The 25,656-nt window shown below is 49.7% G+C and overlaps 1 protein-coding gene and 1 long non-coding RNA gene across 3 annotated transcripts in view; one reads left to right on the top strand and one right to left on the bottom strand.

The window, feature by feature from the left end:
• Kcnh1 (potassium voltage-gated channel subfamily H member 1) overlaps positions 1 to 25,656 on the top strand; it is a 285,008-nt gene that overhangs the window by 149,233 nt on the left and 110,119 nt on the right. The gene's annotated exons all lie outside the window — the stretch shown is intronic.
• Positions 20,843 to 22,078, bottom strand: LOC110343321. The gene is made up of 3 exons (XR_002385568.2): positions 21,897 to 22,078; positions 21,676 to 21,750; positions 20,843 to 21,550 (listed from the first exon to the last, which is right to left on the bottom strand). It is a non-coding gene; the product is annotated as an uncharacterized LOC110343321 (long non-coding RNA).

Below are 25,656 nucleotides of genomic sequence, written 5' to 3'. Positions count from 1 at the left end.
GCTAGCTCTGGTCCTAGCTACCCAAGCCCCAAGCATCCTACTCTTCCTTCCTCCCTTTTACAGGTATGGTGCAGTTGTCTGAAGTTGGTTCCACCCCAATGTATAGGAAGTCTAGTTAGGGGGAGGACCTGGCCCTTTGAGAAATCAGGCAGCGTCCTTAGTAACAACCTGGACTTGGTGCCGTTGACTGGGGGGGGGGGGGTGAGATGGGAATGGTTGGACTGGTTCCCTGTGGATGTGTTCCTCTTATTTGCCATATGGTATCGTTTTATCTGACAACATTCTCTCCAAATCTCTAAGTGGGGAGAGAGAGAGAGAGAGAGAGAGAGAGAGAGAGAGAGAGAGAGAGAGAGCTGTCTGTGGACTGTGCTTCATGAATGCATCATTCATATCTGTATGGAGTCCTGAGTTCTTACACATGCATGAAGTCCCCACATATTCACGGAGTCCCAAGTTCTCATATGTGTATGGAGCCCTGAGTTCTCACATATGTATGGAGCCCTGATTTCCAAGAGGTGTGCCCACTGTGGGCCCAGGGAGAGATGAGATTATAATCTAGAGCAAAGTGGACTGTCTAAGGCAGGATTACTAGGGCTATGATGAAACATCATGACCATTTCAGCATCACAGCTCATCATCCAAGGCAGCCAGGGCAGGAACTCAAGCAGGGCAGGAACCTGGAGGCAGGAGCCGATGCAGAGGCCGTGGAGGATGCTGCTCACTGGCTTGCTCAGCCTGTTTCCTTACAGAATCCAGGACCACCAGCCCAGGAGTGGCGCTGTCCACTGTGAGCTGGGCCCCCCACATCAATCACAAATTAAGAAGATGCCCTACGGGTGTACCTACTGCTGAGGTTTTCTCTTCCCAGATGACTCTAGCTTGTGTCAAGTTGACAAAAATTTATCTGTGACCTGTGTGTATGTGTGTATATGTGTGTATGTATGTGTGAGTATGTGTGTGTCTGTATGTGTGTATGTGTGTGTATGTATATATATGTGTGTGTATCTGTATGTGTGTCTGTGTGTGTGCATGTGTGTGTATGTGTGTATGTATATATGTGTGTGTGTCTGTATGTGTGTATGTGTGTGAGCATGGTGTGTATGTGTATATGTGTGTGTATGTATGTGTGAGCATGTGTGTATGTGTATATATGTGTGTGTCTGTATGTGTGTGTGTGCCTGTATGTGTGTGTGTGTATGTGTATGTGTGTGTATGTGTGCGTGTTGTTTTCCACAGGGCGATGTGAGAGGTATGAGGGCTGTGGGTTTGGGAGTTGGGCCTCCCTGCAGTCTGGCACAGCTGAGAATGAGGAGGATGATGGGACAGTGGGGACAGGGAACGTGGGTTAAGATCAAACCTTCAGGGATGTGTCAGAGGGCTACTGCTCCCTCACCAGTGTCTACAGACACATCTGTGGTTCTTGCGCCACCTGCTAGAGACAGGTTGTATGACCCAGATTCATACTCTCAGCTCAGCGGTGACCTTGGTCCGGTGCGTGTGTCCTCATCACGAATGTGACCAGCTCTGCTGAGCCTGCAGTGCAGCGTCTGCCACTGTCCCCTCGGTTCCTGCCTCAGGTCTCAATCCTGCTCCAGGAAGCCTCTGTGGCCAAAACATCCCAAGTACCTCACACTTCCCCCAGCCTCCTCGGCCCACCTGCCCCACAAAATGCATTTGTCCTTTCCTGGGAAGCTGTCGTCTCGCTGACTTAGATTCAAAGATGTCTGCAGCTTCAATTAGATAGGAGAACATCCAGATGCCCTTCTGCTCGGGGCGAAGCATGAACCGCTCCAGCCCAGCCAGATACGGGAGCCAGGGGGAGTTCTGTTCCAGGGTCCACGGCCTTGAAGCCTCGCTGGGACTTGATGGGACTGCTCTGAGCCAGCCCGAGTCACACCCAGACACCCGTGTGCTTTTGGACTGCTTCTGTCTGTGTCACTGTTTGTCCTGAGCCTGACTCTGCCCCGCCCCCTTCTCTGCGAGCCCTGAAAAGGGAAGAGGCTCAGTTGTGCAGCAAGGAGCCCACAACAGGTGTTCAGGGCCAAACAGTCAGACCCATGTGCCCCTCCCCTCTTTCCACCGTGGCTCTTCTTAATCTTTCTCGTCACAGAGTTGCTTTTTGGTTTTGTTTTTAAATCTGACTTTAACGTGTGTCTTGGTGGTGTTTGGTTTGTGAGAACAAGGTGCTGCTGTAGGCAGCCTGGCCTTAGTGCGTGAGAGGCCAGCTTGGCTCCTGCTTTGCCTAGGAGACAGCACTGTGGCTGAGCAAGCAGCCGCTACTTCTCTGAGCCTCCTTGTTGGGGATGTCCTGTGTATATGTCAATAAAGCACTGCTGGCCTTTAGGGAACCAAGATAGGAGGACTCTGGGAAGGAGAAACACAGAGAGTCAAGATGTAACACCATGGGGTAGGAAGCCCGGAACTATTCTCCGGTAAGAGAAATACTTAGATTAACAATTATGGGGTAATTACTTAAGTCAGAGCTAGCCAGTAAGAAACAAGCAAGGCCAACAGCTTCATAATTAATATAGCCTCCTGTGTGTTTATTTGGGACTCATGCGGCTCTAGAACCAGGCTGGTGGGAAGGCTTCTCTTTACACCTCCTAACTCAGAGAGGGAGAATAAGTTTGCTTTTCTTTTAAAATGACATCAACACTTTAACTACATTTGTTTACTTATTATTTATTTACTTCTTAGTATATTTCTGAGAGGCCCTGATGCTCCTTGGGGCAGGTATGAGGGTCAGAGGAAGAAGAGGTCAGCTCTCACCTTTCACCTCCTGGCTCCTAGAAGCTGAGCTCAGGTCGTTGGGCCTGGTGACAACTGTCTGTACCCACTGAGTCATCTTGATGGTCTGGGAATAAATTTGTTACCTGACAGTGTTGTAAGGATTTGATTGGACCACCAACTCAGACCATAGTCAAATACATACATGAGATATGTATATCATTGTTTGTGTGTGTGTGTTTTGTGTCTGTGTGTACTTGTGGAGGTCAGAGGTAAATGTCAGGAGTCTTTCTTAATCGTGTCCCCAACTTACATGTTGAAACACAGTTTCTCACTGAACCTGGAGCTCACTGATTAGGCTGCGCTGGTGGGGGTTTAAACCGTACCCAGAATCTGTGGTAATCTCTCGTCTGTCTCCCATCTCTCTGCAATCTGGAACCACCCGCTGCCTGAAGCTGTGGCACTTGGTCTTGATTTTGAATATTTTAAGCCAGAATTCATAGCCTGCCCTGCCCATTTGGATTCGAGGTCTGTCTCTTCAGTTCTAGAAGCCAGAGGTGGCACCTGGTAGACTCTTGTGGAAAGAACGTGATTCTCCCTCTGCCAAAACTTCAGCCGAGCTGTGTCTACTTATAGGAGTCCATCAGGACTAGCCTGAGCGACTGTGGACATCCCCTCGTGGAAGGATGGGTGGGGAGGGTCACTGAGCCCTCACCTGGGCTCCTAACGGCTCTTCCGGCCACGTGTGCAATTCTGCCCTTACACGTGGCCTAGAGCTCCCCAGAGCTAGAGTGCAAGGCTGGGGAGGTTAACCAACAAGGGTTCCATCTGTGCAGACGTGGGGGAGCCAGCACCCCTGCTCGATGGAGCCGTGGGGTCCCCCACAGTTCTGCCACTGACCCCTCACCCATGCCGCATACACAAACCCAATCCATGTGTTGGTTTCCCTTGGTGAACTTAGGTGGAACCACGCTTTGGTTTGTCGTTTGGAGGAGTAGATGCTGAAGTCTTCCTCAGGGAAGAATTCTTGCAACACAGCCTTTCTCATAAGACCCTTCCCTGACTTGAAAACTCTAAATCCAGTCCCCTTGGAGATTCATGTCTCCATGGTAACGTCAGATCACCTCTAGTGCTGGCATAGGGCAGAGTCCCTTTCGGATCCGGTGTGAACAGAGACCCCTTGAAGGTAGCCACGGGCAAGGCTTGCCCAGAGCAACCAGCCCTGCCTAGAAACCCTGCAGGCGTGCTCTCTGGCAGACCTCAGTCTGCAGTGGCTGCAAGTCCTTGTCCTCAAGCGCGATTTTCTTTGCTGTTCTTGCTCTCACCCCGTCTTGCTTCCTCTCCTCTTCCTTCTTAGCAGCTTCCTTTGTGTGTGCGGTTGGTGCCTACAAAGAGATGAGCTTTCTCTGGGATGCCAGGCATAGTGATTTCCATGTACCATAACAGGTCTCTAAGTGTGGGTTCGCTCTTGCCTTCTGCAATGGGCCTCCAATTTAGCCTGGCTCCCATATAAAATAAATTCAATTCTCAGAGACTTAGCTGAGGTTCTAGGGCCCAGGAGTCTCTCACTTGTAATGGTGCACCCTCCCTCCCTCCCTCCGTCCCTCCCTCCCTCCCTCCCTTTTTGCCTCTCCTTCCTCTCTCCACCAGATTCTTTTCCTCAGCCCACCTATGGTAGACAGGAAAAGTGCCCAACCTGCTCCTGGATGTTCCCATGAAGCTTTTCCTGAGTGACAGATTTTACTGACACAGTGTCATCACTTACCTGGGATTTGGGGAAGCTGAGATCGGGGGAATCAAAAATAAGGATTTGTCATTGCAGCACTTTGCACTCCAGTTCCCAGGTATGAAATGGTAAAGTGATGCCTCTGTTTCCACTGGGGTCACGTCACAGACCCCCCCGCCGCCCCCCATGTGAAGCCACGCCTTGTTCGTGCTCATGTTCTGTGTTTGCTGATTCTAGTACCTTTGTCTTCAGACTCCTATTGAAGATGGTGTGTGTGTGTGTGTGTGTGAGAGAGAGAGAGAGAGAGAGAGAGAGAGAGAGAGCATAGAGCATATGCATGTGCATTACAGAACAGCGTGTCCCAACTATACAAGGCATGATGACACTTTATCTCTGGACCTCTCCATATAGACACAGATAAGCTTCTGCTTCAATAGGGTTGAACTCCGTGTACCAAAAAAAAAAAAAAGAGATAAGCCAGAGCCTTGTGGTGGCCCACACAGTGACAAATTGCAGCAGAGTCTGTGGTAGTGAATAAAGCACAGACCTTAGAGAATGGACAGACTCAGTCTTAAAGTGTCGTGCGAAAGGGGCTAGCAATGTAGACTCTGGCAGAGGGCTAGCAATGTAGACTCCTCTAGCAGAGGGCTTACCCAGATTCATGAAGCTAAAATTAGGCATGGTAGTACACACCTGTAATCTCAGCACTTGGGAGAAGTGCTGAGGTCAAGACCATTCTCAACTACATAAGATATCTGAAGCTACTTAGGCTACACCCCTCCACACACATACACCAAAAGAGCTATGTGATTGATTCCTCCAATGCCGAATAATGGAAACTGGGTTTACCTTCTTGCCTGAAACCAAACACATAGAAGACTCCATGGAACAATGCTCTTATGACACTGGAGATCATTCTAGCCAGGACAACCATCCCTAAAGCACAGGGAATAGTGTCAGTAGCCTGTGATCACCCCCATTTACAGACTTGTAATAACCCCCCCAGCTGGGGCTGCAGGAAGGAGCAACCCAGGCAGAGTCTGAGGAGAGAGAGCTCAGTGTCTGAGGAGAGGGAGCTCAGAGTCTGAGGTGTACTTATGTACTGGACTTGGTTGGGACAGGACATCAGAGAAGACTTCAGATATGGGGAGGGTCCTTCTCTCACCTCTAGCATACCCCTGCCTGTACTAATCAGCACATGTTGGGGAAATACCTAAGACTACTGCGTTAGGAGCACTCTTTCCCGCCAGCCTGTTCCCACAGCCGCATCAGCCCCAAATGAACACTCAGAGACTTATATTAAGTATAAAACTGTTGGCCAATGTCTAGGGCTTCTTATTGACTGGCTCTATCTTAATTATTAACCCATTTCTCTTAATCTAAGTATTTCTACATGGTCTTCTCTTACCAGAGAGTGCTTTGCTCGAGTCCTCTCATTCCTGGGATCACATGGCGACTGCTACTCTGCCTACACTTCCCAGAATCCTCCTTGTCTCCTAGTCCCACCTATCATTCTGTCTCATTAGCTGAACAGTGCCTTCCTCATTCATTAATCAATAAGAGAAACATATTTACAGAATGACATCCCCCATCACTACAGAAAACAGTGGGTGGGGCTCACAATGGCCAAGAGAGACAGCTCCCACCAGACCCCTGAATGCATGGGTACCGGGATGAATTCTCTGATGAGTCCTTGGCAGTAAAGATGAATTTGCTCCACACCAAGCACAGCCATGGACCCACTTGGCAAATCCTTAAAGCAAGTCCTGTAACAACCTATTTATTTTTCATGGCAGGAGAAAGCTAGAAAATGATTACAGCCATACAAACATACCTTGCACCCCCAAAAGTAAAATTTGTCTACAAAAATTTATTAGGTATCCAAAGAGGAAAGAAAATCCAAGGTGCAATGAGGAGAAAAATCGATGGTTCGGAACTGACACTGGTGTTTGAATATGCAAAGGCAGTCAGTTATTACAACCGTATCTCGTGTCTTGTAATGGTTACGTAGAGCAGTGGGAAGGGATTTTGGTTTTGTTTTTTTGTTTTTATTTTTTGTTGTTGTTTAATCAAAACCAAACTTTAAAGGTGAAAAGCATAATGTCCAAGCTAAGAAGTATACTGGGCAATAGCGGCAGAATTGATAGAGGAAAAAAAAATTTAACTTGAAGACATAGCAATAGAAATATTCAAAATGAAACACATAAGGAAACAAAGAAGCTTTGTAAACACAGAGAACCAGTGAGCTAGCTGACTTGACTTCACGGAAGTCAAGAACAGGAGAGGGTCAGAGCGTAGAACCAGTGCCTGAAGAAACAGTGACCACACATTACTAATTATAAATCCACAAATACAAGGGCTCAGAAAATTCTAAGCCAAGCACTTAATAGCAATTGCTCATAAACAGTGCCAGGCAGTCCTGATGCTGTAGGTAACTGGTGAGGTTGGTCACCCAGCCTCAGCCCTGTCCCCTGGGCCATGGGTGGCAGTCCAGGCCATGGTTACTGCTCAGGTGAAGCCGGAGGCTGCCTCTGGGAAGGTGGGCAGTGATTTCTCTATCTCTCCAATGTCAGGAGCTCCAGGTTTCCTCAGCCTCCTAGAGTAGTCCAGGACTCCTCCACAGTTTTCTGTTCCCAGATTCCAGGCCTGGCTGTGATGTCTGTCTGTCTGTCTGTCTGTGGCCTCTTAACCGGAAATCTAGTAAGTTCGTGCGAAGAAGAATACGCTAAAGGCGGCCACAGAACAGAAACCTGCAGCAGACGTGATAGTAGACTGTGTCAAGCTGACAGAGCCGAGATGCGCACTCTCGGTGATGGATTCTTTCCTTGTTTGGTACCTCATTCAGCAGGGACCTGCAGGGAGAGATCTTATGTATCTGAAGCGCTGACCACGCACATAGAACTTATGGGGGGGGGGTAAAAGAGCTGGGCCGAAGGAGACACTCTGTCTGGGTTCTGATTGAGTCTCAGAGATCAGGGAGCAGACCTTTGGTTCTCTACTTTCCTGGCTTCTTCTTCAATAAAATATCAGAGGACATCCCTACCTTGGGTGGCTTAATATTGCCACGATAGGGACTAAAGATGCCGCCTGACACACTCTGTGTGGTCAGCTCAGAGCCACGGAATGATCTGCCGGGGGTACCTGTCAGCAAGGCAGCCTCAGCACACATCTATTAGGTCTCCCCACAACACAGTTTGGTGAGTGAGGAGCGGCAGCAACAGAATTCTGCCTCTCTATCCCCCACCCCATCAGGGGTCCAGGGACAGTCCTGGCATCTGTAGTGAGATCTGGCTTTGAAGGTCTTCCCTTGGGCAAAGGCAGTATGAGCTCTCTGAATTTCAGTTTCCCTATGAGCTAGAAACTGGAGCCAGGCATGGTGGCCCATCACTGTCACCTCGGTACCCTGGGGTGCCGAGACAGGAAGACACTTAGAAAGAGTCTGACTCCAAAACTGAGAGGTTGGGGCGGGGTTCAGTAACTGCCCAACGTACAAGCAAGTAGATGCTGGCCCTGACTGACCTGGGCCAGAAGGGTTGGGAGGGGGAGAAGACAGGGACAGGAGGGGTAAACAGGAAAGATCCCCCGTGGTCACACAACATCTCCCCAGCCAATCTTTCCTGTGGAGGGCTGACGGACTTCAGCGGGGTCTTGGTGAAGAGGAGTCAGCAGGCGGCACACAGTCCGGGAGCCTGGGGTGCAAGGGCAGCTGCTTGGTCCATCACCTCAGCTCTGGTTCTTCAGGGTCTGGTCATGTCAGGAGAGACGATTGCCCGCAAGGCCTGATGATCCTGCAACCGAAGGTGAAGATGGAGATGAAAACGCTGAGGAAGAGAACCGCTCGGGCGTAAAGTGAAGTTAGCTGAGGTAACAGCTGGTTCTCTTCCGTGCTGTCTAAGGGTCTGCAGGACAAGGTGGCAGTTGCTCCCCATCCTGGGCTAGGATGTGCCTGCAGGGCTTGGGACGCAGTCGCTCCCCATCCTGGGCTAGGATGTGCCTGCAGGGCTTGGGACGCAGTCGCCCTGGCTTTGGTGACTTCAGCCGTGTGAGAGGGAGAGAAAGTGAATTTGGTGCAGTCTGCCTCATGTTGCCAATCGGAGGCAAAGACTTTCCATTTCGAGCGGCTGTCTAACCCCCCCAAATCAAGGCACCCTATTGTTAGTTGCCCACTGCACAGCTGCAGACGGTCAGTGATTTTTTAAACAAAAGTGGCTCTTAAGCCCGTGACGTAAGAGCCCAGGCTGCGAGGAGGCTAGCCCTGGTGTTGAGTCCTTCTAAGAATCTTGCTCCACCATTATCTGCGGGCTGTTCCCAGTGCAATGTCTTGCATTTCAGGCTCTGTGACCCTTGTCTTTGTCATGTCTGGCCTGCACCAGGCTTGCTTGATGCGTTGAACTTCTCAAGGCAGAATATCGAGATCCTGTCACTCTTCTTTCTTTGTAGACACAAAGCCTTCACATGCCCCACCCCAAGGCTCTCAGGCCTGCTAGGTGGTTGATGGAGCCCTTGGAGCCCTTAACTCAGGATGCAGGCAGGGGAGGGGCCTTCTCCGGGCCATAGAGCAGGGAGTGGTAGATTAGGGTTCCAATCTGCTCTGAAGCTAGAACCCGGGACCACCCTAGACTTCCCCCACACCCCCTGCCTCACCAAGGACCCCCGCCTCCCTTATTTGCTACGTGGTAAAATTACCCTGATGCGTGAAACACACTGGGCCTTGCACACTGACTGCTGTTCTAAGGCCAGGGCATCTCCAAACCTGTTTCCAGTCCTTCCAGTGAACTAGGGCCTCCATGTGCGACCCAGACAATGTCAGCATCACAGTTTGGCCACAAGGGCAGTGTCCTTCATGCTCATCACAGATACTCGCTGCTCTGAGTCCGTCTCAGAGTCCACACCTGTGGCTGAGTTTGTCCTGCCTGTTCTTTCTGAATCCCCCTGCCCCCCCCCCGCCTTTCTCATGCTTGCTTCTGGCCTGCTGAACCTGTAACTAGGGAGAGAATGTGGAGCCAGGGTCTGTTTGGGGGGGGAACCAGCCACAGCTCCCACAGTTTTTCACTCCCCCTTCCACACCTTGTCCCCCGCTAAATGCCGGTGCCTGCGGGCTGCACAGGCGTTTTTCACAGTTTCTGTGTTTCCCGGGTATTAGGGACTCCATTCTGAGGAGTGTTAACTTGGTGCCGCTTTTTCCTTTCAGGGCTGAAAAGGCTTAGAGGTTTTGCCTGGTGTGGCTTCTAATTAGTGAGGAGTTTAGACGCAAGCTTCAGTCTCTTCCCTCCAAACAAAGAGAAGCACATCAGCATCTTGAGCGAACAGTCAGCCTGAAAAGGGAGAGATTCGACTCCCACACCCCCGGCCTCCTCAGGCTGATGCTTCCTCTCCCTCATGGCTGCTCACAAGGCTTCTCTGACTCACCACGAAGGAGCCAGAAAGCTCTGCCTTCTAATCCTGAAAATGCTGCCGTGGCTTTGAAGGAAGAGGGGGCAGTGGGATTGCCAGCTGAGCTGGGCTGGTTCCGGGAGCTTCCCGTGGGTTCCTTCTATCCTGAAGTCCAGGGAGGAAGGCCACCTGGTGCTCTTGCTCATGGGTAGCTCTAGACTTTCTGTGAAGCCGTCTTGTGATTCTGTCTTTCCCCTGGGGGTTTAAACACCCTGCCCCCTCTTATTCTGCCCTGCGCCACCCCTACCCACCCTGCCCTACCCTGCCCTACCCCCTTCACCTCACCCCCTAACCTACCCTGCCCCGCCCCACACCCCCTACCCTGCCCCGCCCCACCCCACCCCACCCTACCCTGCCCTATCCTGTCCCACCCCACCCCATTCTACCCTGCCCTGCCCCCCCTCCCACTCTCGAATGGGCCCTGACCAACCGCTGTTTACAGAGAATATCCATTACCTCCTAAGATTGCGTGTTTACTTATGGCTACCTCCTCTTTTGGGTCAGTTTTAAAAATCAAACACAACCATTAGACTTTCCGTGTTAGAGTTGGTTTTGGCGATTGGCAAAATTGAGTAGAAGGTACAGAGATTTTTTCCCCCGTATTCCTTCTGCCTTCTAAGTATGCCATCTACCTCATCGTCTCCTTCCTCGACACGTACTTTTGTTACGACTGCTGGACCTGTGTCTAGTCTGCACATCGTTACTGAGGACCATCGGGGTTCACTTACGTGCGCATTCTGCGGGTTTGAGCACTTGTACGTACACAGCCTCCCCGTCGTCGGAGTTTTCCGTTGCATGTTTCCGCGCCCACACCTCCCTGCCCCATCTGCTCACTCGCCACACCGCAGGTGGCAAACACTGATCTTTTCATTGTGTAGTTTTTCCTGAGCCAGCCTGGGGGCACGCGGCCTTAATCCCAGCATTTGGGAGGCAGAGACACAACTCTCTCTGCGTTTCAGGCCCGCCAGGGCTGCACAGCAAGACCCTGTCTCAAAGCAAAACAAGAAAGACACACTACTTTTCTGGAACGTCCATGTAGTCAAAACCATACAGTGGGCGGTCTTTGCATTTGTCTTCTTTTTACGTAATGGTACGCACCTACGGCCTTGTCACATCTCTGCAGTCCCCCTCTCTCATTTCGGTGCTGTTTAGTACTCTGCCGTCTGAAAGTGCCACCGTTTGCCCATTCATTTGACGAAGAGCGTTTCAGTTGCCCTTCCGGGTCCTGGCAGTTGTGCGCGAAGCTGCCACGTCTGTGTGCAAGCGGTCATTGGCGTGTCGAGCGCAGCTTGCTGGGTAGACATTAAGAACCGATGGATGGCACGGTGAGTCCTCCGTAGCACACTGTATTGTTTTGGTTCCCACTACAGTGAGCGAGCATTCCTATTGCTCCACATTTCTTGCCAGCACTTTGTGATGTCATTTCTCAGTCACCTCAGTTTGCTGTAGAGTAAACGGGGCTTATTCCTCCTGTCAAGCTCCAGTTTTAGTGCATGGTGTGCGAACTCCCTCTGTCAACTGACCCGGTTTCTTTCTCTGCTGCTGTGATAAAAACACCCCAATGAAACACAGCTTAAGGGAGAACGTTGGTTCTGGCTCACGGTTCTCGGGGAGGTCAAGGCGGCAGGGGCTTGGAGCAGCTGGTGGAGCAGCTTGAAGCAGGGAAAAAAACGAGTCCTGCTCTGCTTGGCTCCCCTTCTCTGGCCATGCAGTCCAGGGAATGGTTTCATCCAGAGTGGCAGGTCTTCCTGCTTCAGTGAACTCTATCGGGACACGCTGCCACACACACAGACGTGCCCAGAGATCCATCTCCAAGCTGAGTTTGGATTCTGTGTTGACCTTTCGCGCCCTTCTTTCCAGACTGTCTGCACCTCCAGGGATTGCTAGTACACTCTGTTATATGAAATCAGGGTTTGCAGTGTCTACCTGTGAGTGGGGACATGCAGCATCCGTCTTTCTGTGCCTGGGCTTACTTCATATAATATCCTCTATTTCCATCCACATTTCCGTATGTGACAAAATTTCATTTCTTATGGGTAGCATCACAGTATTTACCTATGTACTTCAAATTTCCCTCAAAGCATTGTTTCTGGTACGTGCCATCAATTTTGACAAATTTTCGCTTTCATTTTCATTTAGCTCAGAATAGCTCGAGACTTCCATGCAGGTTTGTTCCTTGACCCCTGTGCTGTTTAATCTCTGTCCTTTGCTTTTCCAGTTGTCTGTCTCTGGTTGACATCTGTCTTCATCCCCTTGGTGCCAGAGAGCAGACATCAATCTGTCTCTGATCTTTCTTATTTGCTGTGGCGTCTCGGGTGATCAGGACTCTGGTGAGTGTTCCTTGTAGAACCAAGGAGAATGTGTGCTCTGCTGTTGTTGGATGGCATAGTCTGTATACGCCCAAAGACCCAGGATCAATGCTATTGTTGAGGTAGACTGTGTGACTCCTGATTTTCTGCCTCCTGCACTTGTCTTATTTCAGGCAGAATCTAAGTCTCAGTTCCATTTATGTCCCCCCTCTACTTGGGTGTTCTGCTGTTGGTGCACACACGGGTAATGGTTATGTATCTTCTGGAAGAATTGGCCCATTCGTAACACGTTATTTGGCACTTCTCAACATCCTATCCAAAGGACCTCTTTAACCTACAACCTACATAAAACCCAAAGATGGTCAAGAGATAGGAATGGTGGAATATAGTAAGTTTATAACTGGTTCATAATTCAGGCAAGTAGGCTTAGTTACTTATACATTTCATTTCTTGCATGTGTATATTTGGCTTACTTTGTTAATAGCAGAAAAAAGAGACCATTCATTCATTCACTCATGAGTGTGGCAGGCAGTTTTGTTTTGTTTTGTTTTTTACAGGAAACAAAGCAGTGAGCAGGATAGTACTCTCTGGGGGTTCCACCATCTGTCAGGAAATACAGACTATCAAATAAGTAATGATCGCCAGCCCCACGGTAGGAGGGCTTCGTGTAGTTGCTTCTCAGAAGGTCATATACGGATCCCCTCACAAGCATTGTTGCACTCTCTGTAGAATAAACGGGTCAAATAAATCCCATGGAGCGGTGCAACAATAAGACGCGGGCAGATCAAAGAAGAGGACCCTGGGGGTTGCCTCTGCTGAGGCTGCGGGCTGGTGCAGGTGGAAACGTGAAGCATCCTTCACATTGAAAGGTACCCTTAGCCTGACCTCTAGGGACTCCCAACTCTACCCAGCATCTGAGACTGTGACTTCTATGTCTTCCCCATGGGAGCTGGGCTCAAGCCGCCTTCCTTGCTGATGACACTAACCCCCAGTGTCCTCCTTCCAACCTTCTACGCTCCCTGCCTCCCTGCGCTTGCCCCTCATTCCCACGTGGATGGGGGGAACCGGCAGATGGTGGCTGAGTAGACCATGTCACCTGCCGGGACAAGCCCAGCGGAAGCCCCTGGAACAACAGGAAGTCCCCTGCCTGTTGTTCCTTGACAGGGGCACGAGGTGGTCAGATGATACATGGTCATCGCCCTTGCTGTGACATGTGTCTACTACCTCTTTTCTGGGTGCGGGTGAGGGGCTTATGCTCTTCTTTTCGTCAAATTACCCGATAAAGACACAGGGTGGCATCTTGTCTCTTTCCCAGAACGAGTCCTCATCAGTGTGTGCTGCTTGGGCGGTGACAGACAGAAGGCACTCTTCCCGTCCGTGTGTCTACCCAGGTGCAAAGTGAAGTCAAAAGTTGCTTGCAAATTGGACGTTTCAGGGAAAGGCGCTGTCTGGAAAGCAACCGTCGTTTGATACGATAAGGAGGGATGGAGGAGAGCACACGTAGCATAGCCTGAGCACCACAGTATCCCAAATCAACAGGGGGAAATCAAATAGACACATTTTAACATACGCATACAATTAATATATGCACACTAGCAAAAAAACAGTTATGAATTAGACATGAGTATAACAAGTTATTTGACTGTTGTATTCGTTATGTAGTTTTTTCCAAAGATTTATTATTTTTTTATGCGGGTGAGGGTTTTCTCACACATGTCTGTGCAACACACACGTGCCTGGTACCCAAGAAGGACATGAGAGGGCCTCAGACTCCCGGAACTGGAGCTGCAGATGCATGGGAGCCACCATGTCGGCACCGGGAATCGAACCAGAGTTCTCTGAAAGTGCGCTTAACATGTGAGCCATCTCTCCAGTCCCTATACTGTGGTGGCTTTTTCGTTTGTTTGTTTGTTTTAGGTGTACCTAAATGTATGTGGTGTATGACTTAATTTACAGGAAACCTTAGGGAAAACAGTGCCAATGTAACAGCACGGGCAGATCAGTGACCTCCCAGGGCTGCTCAGCGGGGTCCAGACAAAGAGGCACAGAGGAACGCTGTAGCAATAAAAATGTTTTAGGTGTGATTGCACATTTCCCTAGTTTCTCAAACTAAAGACTTCAAATGCTAGTGTGATGGGGATAGGGCAGCCAGGCAGCCCCCCCCCCCCACATACACACACACAGTTTCCATCCCACATGGGGATAGGATTCTCTCAAGTCTTTGCCTGGTAAAACATATTTACCGCAAGAGCACTGCATTCATGCTGTGGACATTTAGGCATCAAAGGATCCATTCCAGCAGATGAGGTTGGCCTGTCTTTTAATTTAATTGCACCTTGTTCCTGATACCCTACTCAGTGCAACATCCTTTACTGTGTAGCACAGTTCTCTCAGGACCATGAACTTGGAGTTTGAACAAATTCCCCAGAGGATTTGGGTTTGACTTCTTTCTTACTGTTTGTTTTTAAATGGGTTTATGATTTATTGCCAATAAATGTCTGATTTGAATAGCTATTTTATATACCTACACACTTGAGGTCACTTTCTGGGGGCGGGGGAAGGGATTGCAAGTGGAAAGGCTTTACAAGGCCTGTTCTAGGCTAATGGTAGCCAATGGGTGGTGTGCTCTGGAGATCTGGGGGAAATTTTGTCTAAACGTTTCTACACTTCTGTGCATTTTGTAACTGCTCACACACAAGCACACATGCATGCGTGCGCACGCGCACGCGCAGGCACACACACACACACACACACACACACACACACACACACCCTCTGTCTTCATTAACTGGAGTTGGGACCTCAAGAGACTGACTGGGATAGAAGGACATATCAAGGCACTATAGTTAACTAAAAGAAGCTAGAGCCAGGCCATGGCAGGGGCGAACACAGGATGATCTGAGTTCAAGGCCGACCCAAGCTACATGGCTCCATCCCCCCTCCAAACTCAAGGGCTGAGGGTGTATCTCCATGGTAGTGTGCTTGCCTGGCATGCCCCAGTGGCCACAGGTTCAGTTCCCAGTGCTTCAGGTATATTCACACAACACCCAGAAGGAGCTGTCTAGCAGACAGCTGCACATCAAACTGGCGGTGTCAAAGGGCCTTTGACAGGCAGGAGGAGTTTTTTCATACTGGTGTGTGTCCTGGAACTGACCCTGGCTAAGGTATCAACTCTATGAGCTAGGTTCCAGGCGCATAATGGGATGACACAATCTCTTGCAGGTATGTAGGGTGTGTGTGTGTGTGTGTGTGTGAAGGGAGTGAGATGCCCTGTAAAAGAAATTGTTCCAGGCTTCACTTTGATAGCTCCATGCTGGGAGATGGGCATTTCCTCATCTGGGTTGAAGATGGGGCAGGTTATGGTTTGGAGATGGTTTGACCATCTCCCGTTCAAGCGTGCTCTTGGTCCACTATGCCTCTGACACCATTTCCTGCCCCTGAAGCTTGTGGCCATGTGACTGCGATCAAAGTTGATCATGTAAGTCGAGTCATGGACGGTTCCTGCCTGGTGCACTTGGAGTGTGTGCTGTCAGATCCCCAGCAGCTCCGCCATGCTGTGGGCATGAGAGAGCAGGGAGGGCTCAGTGGGTACCAGAGGACACCCAAGCAGAGCAGACGTGCTGTTCACTTCTTGTAAATCAGCTTTGCTTCCCAACAGTGGACTTCCCGTTCTAGTCACTGCCTGCCCTGCAGGGGTGGGGGGAGGCTCCGTCAAGCTGCTTCTCTCATTGCTCCCTCCCAGGGAGGGCACTTTGTGTGCAGATCCTGAGCGTCTGCAAGTCCTACCATCTGTGGGTTCTTCCGTGTCAGGGTAGAGTCCAGGCTGTCAGCAAAGGTCAAGGGCTTGCCAGGGAGCACCCGGTGTTGATAACAGAGCAGCTCAGGTACCTTCAGTAGAGAGACCCGCTCTGGGGAGGGGGAGACCTGTCCTCCTGACCACAGCCCTTACAGAAGGTATCCTTCTGAGGCTCCTGCCCAGCTCAGCACTGATGGGCATGGTGGGGATGTTAATCAGAAAGACAGAAGCAGCCACAGATGCCTTTGTCGTGTAAGATACAGGCTGGGGTGTCGGCGAGACCTCACCAGAGGGAGGTTGTGTGCCTGTGAGCAGGTCCAAGGGTGGTGGCAATGTGCAGGCTCTTAAAAACAGGTCCTTCCTGTGGTCAGTCTGTCTGGGCTGCTCTCTCTGGAGCAGTACAGACCCTGGGGAAGAGGGACAGTGTCCCAGTATGTCCGTAGGACCTTCTCCTTGGGGGCTCGAGGTCCATGGTCTTGGACACTGGTGAGATAGAGCATACGGTGTCTTGCGGGGGTGTTCTGGCTCTCTCTGCTCGTCCCTCTCAGTGGCCAGTCTGTGAGAGCATCCTGGCAGCAAGCACCCAGGTGCTTTCCAAGCTTGGGCCGCCTTCCAAACCTGTACTTTGTTACTCTTTTGTGTGTTTGCGGGGGCTGACTTTTGTTTTTGAGTTTTGTTTTGTTTTTGCCCCTGTGCTTCGGACTCCGTCTCTTTTAAGTCACAAAGACCCACCTCCCCACGAGAGGTTGGCGTTATCTCTGGTTGACAGAAAAGGAAACTCAGCCAGGGGCGGCAGAGCTGGGGTCGAGTGTCTCTCCATCCCTCCCCCAAACCCCCTGCCTTTCCTATCACAGCTCTCAAAGGCTGTCTTGGGGAAACGGACGTTTCAATGGTCCACTCTGCCCTTTTCTACTGTCTTTACCCTGAATGTTGAACCCCTGGGAGAAAAAAGACAAGCAGCCGTTCGGGGACACAGGTGATGTCTTTCCAGCATCAAGCGATGACGTCCTTGTGCCTGGGATGCCTAAGTTGCCCTTGGCTTTGTGTGTCTTTGTAACGCCTCGGAAACTCCGCTGTCTTTTCTTGACGAGTCAGGCCAGTTTTTGTTGATAAAGAGGGGGGCCCTGAAGTGGTTTTAGCCTGCCATCTGCAGAACGCTCGGGGCTGTAGAGGCCCTCCTTGCCTCCTCTGGACCTCGCGTGTTTACCTGAGCCGTGTTTTAAGTGGCACGTGCTTGCCGTGGGGTGGTGGCCCTGAGGGTATCATTTTCTAGAAACGCTCTGTCAGTCACGTGGCCCACCGAGCATGGGGCCTCCTTCAGAATTTCTCCTCAGCAGTTTCTGGAGCAGAAGAACTAAACTAGCTACGTTCTCAGAGGTCACCTGGTTTACGAAGTGTCCAAGTTACTGCCGCTGTGATGCAACACTGTGACCAAAAGTAAGTTGGGGAGGACAAGGGTTATTTGGCTTCCACGTCTTAGTCCCTCACTGAAGGAAGTTGGTGGTGGGGATCCGGAGGACCTGATGCAGAGGTCGTGGAGGGTGCTGCTTACTGGCTTGCTTTCCTTGGATTGCTCAGCCTGCTTTCTTACAGAACCCAGGACCACCAGCCCAGGAATGTCACTACCCCAATGGGCTGGGCCCTCCCCCATCAATCAATAAAGAAAATGCCCTACAGGCCTGCCTGACCTCATGGAGAGACGTCTTCCCAATTGAGATTCCTTCCTCTCAGATGACTATAGCTGTGTCAAGTTGACATAAAACTAGCCAGCACGCAAACCGAATTTTGTTCTGCTGGGCAAACAAATCCTTCACACCCAGCCAGGATAAAATCAAGATGTGTGGTGGACTGAACACAACACAAGGGTCCCTCACTTGACCCGCCATTGCTCCAGCCTTCCCTCCCTCCCACCATCTTTGCGTGCGTTCCCCTAGAGATGTGTCCCTAATTCCTTTCTAAGCACGCTGCTCTCAGACTTCGAAACTCCTAGTTTGCAAGTGCATGTTCACATGTTTAAGAGTGGCTCACGGTTACTTGAGTTGCGTCAGGGCAGTGGCTGTGTCTGCCTTGTTGATAAAGACACCACTGGTCTTTAGAATGATTCCTGTATATAGCAGACAGCCATTCAATAACCATTTCTAGATTTTTTGTTGCGCTAGTATCACCTTCTGTAATTGGTGAAACTGCAAACCACGGATATAACATAACTTCTCAGTGTATAGTGGACCATTGACTCTGGTCTGGTCTTGGCTCATCTAGCTTTGGGGAAGTTGTGACCCCAGGGCCTGGCTCCCAAGTCTAGTGCTCGTGTGGCTTTAATGATGGTGCTGCCCTTGAGTTTGAGAATCTGTAGTTCTTGGGTTGATAGAAACAGATTCTTTGGTTACTACTGTTATATCTTAGCCTAAGAGTAGACAATATTCAGTAGGGTACTTAGGTACATTAGACCAAGAACATTATGAGGGAGAAGATTGCATTATGCCCTCTGTGGGTTAGAAGCAGTCGGAGACTGAGATGACCTCTTTTCTGTGCCCCAGAGTGGACGGCTTGACTCTTGAACAGCACTATAGGCGAGCAACACTGCCCTGTCAGGTACCAGAAGCAGAGAGCTGTGGGAGTGCTGCAGGCTCCTAAGTGGAGCCCCATGCGTGAAAGGAGAGATGCTGAGCATGGGAGTCGGAGGCCAACAGGCCTGAAGCGATGACAGAAACTGCTGGAACAAATTTCAGACAAGGGCTTTTCATTTCCCAGGATCCTGGCAGGCAAAGCCAGCCTGACGAGGGCCTCTCCTGCAGCCCTCACTCTTTGTAAACCATGTCATTGTGGCATTTCTCTGTGCCTTGTCTGGCTGCTGTGGTAGGCCTAAGCTGGGGCCCCAACGCTGCTGAGAAGTCCCTGCTCTGCCAAGGCTGAGAGAGCAGAACTGTGGGCAGAGTGATTGACACCCCATCTCTGGAGACCCTTTGTCTCAGAAGTTAGTCTCAGGTTCTGTATTCAATGTGGAGAGAGAGGGGGAAGGGGAAGGAGAAGGAGAAGGAGAGAGAGAGAGAGAGAGAGAGAGAGAGAGAGAGAGAGAGAGAGAGAGAGAGGGAGAGAGAGAGAGAGAGGGAGAGAGAGAGGAGCGAGTGCATGTGTGAGTACTCATACACACATGTGGAAATGAGAGGGAATTTGGGGGGACTTGGTTCTCTTCCTTTACCATGTGTTTTCCAAGACTGAAGTCAGGTTTTCAGGCTTAGGGCAATCACCTCAACCCACTGGGCCATCCCCCGCCCTGCTCTCCTGCCCCAAAGGCTTTAGGTAAAGTGGATGGACTTGCTCACGTTTGGGGTGGGCAGTGCGTCTGTCAGCTGGCTTTCCTTTTTCCTTCAGTGGGCTTTTCCTCCCCTCCTGCTTGCCATTCTTCCTGAAAGTCACCCACACAGTTTTGTTTTCCTTCCTTTCTATCCAAAGTCCCTTCTCTAACTTCCTGGAGCTCCCAGGGAAGACTGAGTCTCATGGGGCACTCTGCTCCTCCAGATCTCCCCATGCTTCAGGCAGCCAGGTGCTCCCTGGAGGCGTGGTCATGAGTCATAGACAGGAACACAGAGGAGGCTGGGGGTCTCCCCATTACAGGGTTTCCACCCTGGGCTCCTGGAGCAGGGCAGCCGTGTGGAGGGAGTGCCCTTCCTCTCCAGGTACAGGCTGGTTTTACACACTGCAAGGATATTGCTAGATGAGAAGGCCAGAAACCATACTTTATCCAGTACTCAAATCCTCCTGGGATTTGTGGTAATGTGAATGAATTCGTGTGGAAACAATGATAATTATTATCATTTTTGCATTGTTTTCTGACAGAGTCTTGTTCTGTGGCTTCGGTTAACGTGGAACTCACTACACAATCCAGACTGGTTTTGAATTCACAGAAATCCTCCTGCCTCACCCTCCCAGGTTTGAGGATAATAGGCATGAGTTATCACGTCCAGCTTCATGGAAAGTTTTTCATCTGTATGGACTTGTTGAGCTTTTACTGGGTGTCGTCATGTGGTTTAAAATTCTATCCGTATTGTGACCACACAGTAGAGTGTTCATAGGGTTGTTGCCTACATTTCTTAGACTGATCCCATTCTGCCTCACATTGTGTTAGCTCTAAGTCATTCCAAGTTCAAGACACTTAGCTCTTTATCTTTGTGACCTTGGTAATACCCCCAAGCATGCTCTACACGTGCAATCAATTAATCATCTTTATTGGAGGAGACTAAATTAGAAAATAATAAACTAGGAAGATCTGTTGGTGAGATTTCATGTTATCATGGTGTCGGGATGTCGTGCTCGGACCTCAGAAAGACCTACTTAGCTTTTCACATGGGATAGATGATATGACATAGAGCCGTGTGCTGTTACTTTTTTTTTAAATTTTTGTTTGCCTTGATGTTTGACCTTGCATGTCTTTGTGAGGGAGTCGGATCCACTGGAACTTGAGTTACAGGCAGTTGTGAGCCGCCATGCGGGTACTGAGAACTGAACCTTGGTCCTTTGGAAGAGCAGCCAGTGCTCTTAACCACTGAGCCATCTCTCCAGCTCTCATGTGCTATTATTCTTATGGTGGGACACAGAACATGGTACTGATGTCCCAGTAAAAATTTCCATCCTTGGAAAAACCTCTTTAGGTGCAGGGATTATGATAGGGGCCAAGAATGCCAGTGCTCTAAGGGACAGGATGTGGATGGGATGCCCGGACACCTCCAATGACCTAGTATGGATGGTTATGTGTTATATCTGTCATATCTAGACATAACTCACCTCAAACTTAATCCGTGTTTATTGAATTGAACTGATTAAGGCAGGGGTCAGAGAGAGCAGCCAGCCAATTATAGAACTGCGAGCGTCAGCAGTTTTGCGTGGCTCTAGTCCCACATTCTCTAAGTCAAACCACCTTCTAAGTTGTAAAATGATAGGAATGTTATGCCCTGCAATATTAAGCCAACAGTTATTGAATGCCACTATCTGCAAGGTTCACACTTAAACCTTGTAACTCGTAGTGGCTTTCCTACCTTGCAAATTCTTCGTTATTCATTGCCATATGTTAACTTTACCGCATAAAGCCATATACTACCATCTAATTCTCTTGAGGCTCGTTTGCCCCAGGAGACTCTGGTTTCTCTTAAAGGGCATCTGCCTTCCAGGTTCTGGCTCGTCTTGTCTTTTAGTCTTCTAGGGCACAGTTTTGCTCATGGTGATTTTGATGACCATGGGAATGTAGACACGCAACAAAACCCCAGAAAATAAAACTTAAAAAAAAAAACTTCTAGAGAACTAGAAAAAGCAAGCACGTGTTTTGTAAGAACTGTGGCAGAGAAATTTTACTTAGTTTTAGGTCCTTATGGGAGTACTGGAAAATGAAATTTAAGTGGGTTATAATTTCTTGTTAGGCGCTAATGACGCTGACTCAGATTTGCCTCTCACCGGTCATGTGACTTGCAGTAGGAGAACATGGCTCTTCCACAGGGCTTCCATGCAGTCAACATCCTGGCTCTTTAGCCGCGACCCCAGCAGCCTTAGCTTTTGAGTTGAATGACCCTGGTCACATAAAAGAGATATTTTCCTCCTTGCTTTTAAATCTCATTTCTATTTTATGTGAAGATGGGAAGGGATGGGGATATGTTTTGACTTAACCACAAGTAATGAGCAAAGAACGTCTCTACCTTGGTGACGCCTTTTCTCTTCTGTCTTAGCCAGGGTAGAAACTTAGCTGTGATGGAACACCGTGCCCAAGGCACCTTGGGGGAGGGAAGGGCTTTATTTCACTCACAGTTCCATGTAACGGTTCATCATCAAAAGCAGTGAAGGTAGGATAATGCGGGAATATTAAGATACACAAAATAGGGATGCCCTGTGATACTTTGTTGAAGAAGAAATCACTTACATGAGAAGCCAAGAAAGTGGAGAACCAAAGGTCCGCACGCTGCTCTCCAGGCCGAAACTGGAACCCAAATATGTCCTATGTACCTATGAACACACCCAAACGGGTGTAGTCAGCGCTACGGGTATGTAGACCTCTCCCTACAGTAAGAACTCAAGCAGGTCAGGAACCTGCAGCTTACTGGGTTGATACTCATGGCTTGCTCAATCTGCTTTCTTATAGAACCCAGGACCACCAGCCCAGAGATGGCACCACCTACAATGGGCCAGACCCTCCCCCACTGTTCACTAATTAAGAAAATGCCCTATAGCTGGATCTCATGGAGGCGTTTTCTCAGTTGAGGTTCGATCCTCTCTGATGACTCCAGCTAGGGTCAAGTTGACATAAGATTAACCGGCATACCTTCAATAATTGGAAAGGCTATAATCTTTAAATTTGTGGAGGCAATTGAACAATTGTCAGTAAACTGGCAATATTTACACATTCAGATTAGTCTCGTTATGCTTTGATTATATTCATTAAACTCTGGTCCTGGGGAGCAGGCATCTATTTGCTTAAATGTCCTGCATCCCTCCACCGAGCGTCTGGAGGGTTCCTAGTGGCATCGTGGGCATGTGGGGTCGGCTCCAGGCATGTCCACCCTTCTATGCTGGGCCAAACTCTGGAGCGCAAGCCCTTCACCAGTGTCGTGGCAGAGTTGAAGCCAAGGTAAGGATGTAGGTGACCCCAGTGACTTCTACTCTCCTCCTCTAAGTTCAACAACACAAATGCCTTGCAAAGCCACCTGAAATGCCAGCTTTATGCTAGGCCAGTGTTGGGAATTTGCACACAGTCACCTCGTAGTCTGAGAGCAGTCCTCTTCCCTGCCTTGGGATTTTTATAATCATGGCATCATTTGTCTGTTTACTTACTGAACAGGGCCAGGGACAACTTGCAGGAGTCTGTTCTCTCCTTCTGCCTTACGGATCCAGGGGAGAGAACGGAAGCTGTCAGCCTTGGCAGCCAGTGCCCTTACCTGCTGAGCCAGCTCGTGGGCCCAGTGGGTGTTTTGTTTCCGTTTTGATTTTAAACAAAAAGCCAGCTGTAGCAAAAGGGAGTAGTAGCTGGGCTCGCTGGAGACCCCTGAGAGCACAAAAGCTGTGGATGATTGGCACACTCCAAGAAGCTGGTCTTGGTGGACTCCACAGTGGCTCAACATTTACCGGAATTAAGAAAAGGATTCTAGGGGACGTCATGATGACACACTGGTCCTTTGCAAACAAACACACATGATGTGGCTGTGGTCCTGGGGCTCTGACGGACAGCAGCTGTCCTTTGGTTCTCTCGCTTCTCTGTCTGTCTGTCTGTCTGTCTGTCTGTCTGTCCGTCCGTCCGTCCGTCTGTCCGTTAGTCTCTCCCTTCCTCTTCCTACCGTGTGTGTGTGTGTGTGTGTGTGTGTGTGTCTGTTCTTACCTGTGCAGGTACACATTTGTGCATATGCACGTGGGTGTGAAGGTCAGAGGTCAACCTCAAATGTCACCCTTTGGCAGCCCCCCACCTTTTTAAAAAGAATTCACGTATGCCTGGATACTTTAATTTCATACATGCGCGTAAAGCACATGGTCATACTCATCCCCTCCCCCAGCAATCTCATATCTACCTCCCCCCCTCCCACCAAGCCCCTGCAATACTTCTAAGTTCCTTTGTTTCCACCTGATTATACGCGTCTTAGGATAGGCTGGAGAGAGGGCTCAGCGGTTGAGAGCACCGACTGCTCTTCCCGCAGGACCCGGGGTTCAATTCCCAGTGCCCGAGTGGCAGCTCACAACTGTCTGTTAGGTGAGACACCCTCACACGGACAGACATGCATGCAGACAAAACATCAATGCACATGAAATAAAAATAAATAACCTTTTACAACAAGAATTCCTGGGGTCTCTCAAATTTAACAACCCCATCAACGCTGAGAGATGATGAACCAGTCCAGTCCTGTGTGGGGCCCAGGAGCCCTCAGCCAATATTAGTTGAATTTGATTTACTCCAATTTCCCGGCCTCATCACCACATTAAGTCCCTGTAGCTCTGGCTGGTGTATAAAGGGTCTATTAAAAAAAATGTCCATTTATTTGGCTTAATGCCCTGCCATCTGTGTTCCATCTGCCAATCTAGAAAACCCTGTGCCTGCCTCTGAATGAAGAACGGGAGGTGCTTTTTATTCTCTTTGAGGTGGAGTGCTGTAGTATTCTTATCTCCAGAGCATCTTTTAGTGTCTTCTTAAGAGAGAGTTAACTCTCTGTGAGCTCTGTGGGATGGGGAGAGGAAGCAGTGTGCTCATGTGTCCCTGGCGTTAGTGTTGGCTCAGGAGCTGGTGAGAACCAGTGCGGATGGCGTGAGGTCCTTTGCCAGTGTGTTTGATTCACGCAACGGTCCATTCTGGCTCAGGGTTCATAGCCGGAGCTTACTGGAGGGGGATCCGGCGCTCTGTGGCTATTGGTTTGGGGGAAAGTGTGTTTAAGTGGAGTTCATGCTGTTAAGTCCTATTTCAAATCTGACTCTCAGAAGTTTCTGGATTCTCTCACACACAGTGAGAGGGGTTGGAAGGCAACATGGTATCCCTGACACCCTTCCAAATGCTGACATCCCAGTAGGATTAAGAATGCACTGAGAGGTGGAGGGGTGGCGCACATCTTTAATCCCAGCACTTGGGAGGCAGAGGCAGGCAGATCTCTGTGAGTTCAAGACCAGCCTGGTCTACATGAGCTAGTTCCAGGACAGCCTCCAAAGCCACAGAGAAACCCTACCTCGAAAAACCAAAAAAAAAAAAAAAAAAAGTAAATGCAAATGCTCGGCTAAGCAATGTTTTGAAACACCCCTCCCCACCCCCAAAAAAAGAATCCACTGAGGGTCCTTGGACTCAGAGGTTCCCTGATCCTTATTGGCCTTATTGGGGGAAAACAGATATTCATATGTGTCCAGGGGGAAACCCAGAAGCAGGCAGGTCCATTGCTTCAGAACACGAGCGTGGGAGACACATGCTGGCAACAGTGACTCCACCCCAGAGTCCAGATTTGGAATCCTCATGATTCTGTTGCCCTTTCTCATCTCCCAGCCCTTAGAAGTGACAACAATGATTGGTTAAGAGAAGCATGTGAGCGTTCCTAAGAACATCTACGTGTCACACAGCCATGTACCAGTAAAAGTGATTACCTCATGATCAGTGGCAGCATTTCCCAGCCAGTGTCCCAGCCTGAAGCTCACTCACCCTTATTGTAAGAGGGCAAAATGAATTCCCAGCCCTTGTCATCCCTGTACCCCGAGTGAGATTCTCAAAGCTCGGGGCTGGCAGGCACCATCTCAGACCTCATGAGTCACTGGCTCTACAGGACCTTCAAGGCTGATCTGTTTATGTGCTAACTGCCCAGGCCTGGTGTGAAGTCGCACAGGGGACCTGGGCCACAGCCTCCACTGTCTGAGCAGAGCTGCGCACTGGAAGTCCCCTTCTTGCCTGTGTGCTGATGCTCACATGTGAGCAGCACCTTCAGCTCTGCTTTCTGGTTTTTTTTTTAATCTCTTCCTCCTCCCATGGGATGTGTTTTGTTTCCCTGCCTCTTCATTTAACCTCTTCAAAGAAAAGAAGCAGGAGGCAGGAGGATGGCTGCTGGCTTGGGATTCAGTTTGGGTTTTAGATCTAGGATGGCCTTTTAACGAAGGAACACCAGAGCCATTATCTGAGGGTTTTCATCTCCTTGGCTGAAGGGAAAATGGCCTCACACTACAGCCGAGAG

This window comes from Mesocricetus auratus, unplaced genomic scaffold, assembly GCF_017639785.1.
Source record: "Mesocricetus auratus isolate SY011 unplaced genomic scaffold, BCM_Maur_2.0 Super-Scaffold_100676, whole genome shotgun sequence".
NCBI classification, from domain to species: Eukaryota; Metazoa; Chordata; class Mammalia; order Rodentia; family Cricetidae; genus Mesocricetus; species Mesocricetus auratus.
The sequence above is the reverse complement of the archived record's forward strand: the minus strand, read 5'-3'. Positions and strand labels throughout refer to the sequence as shown.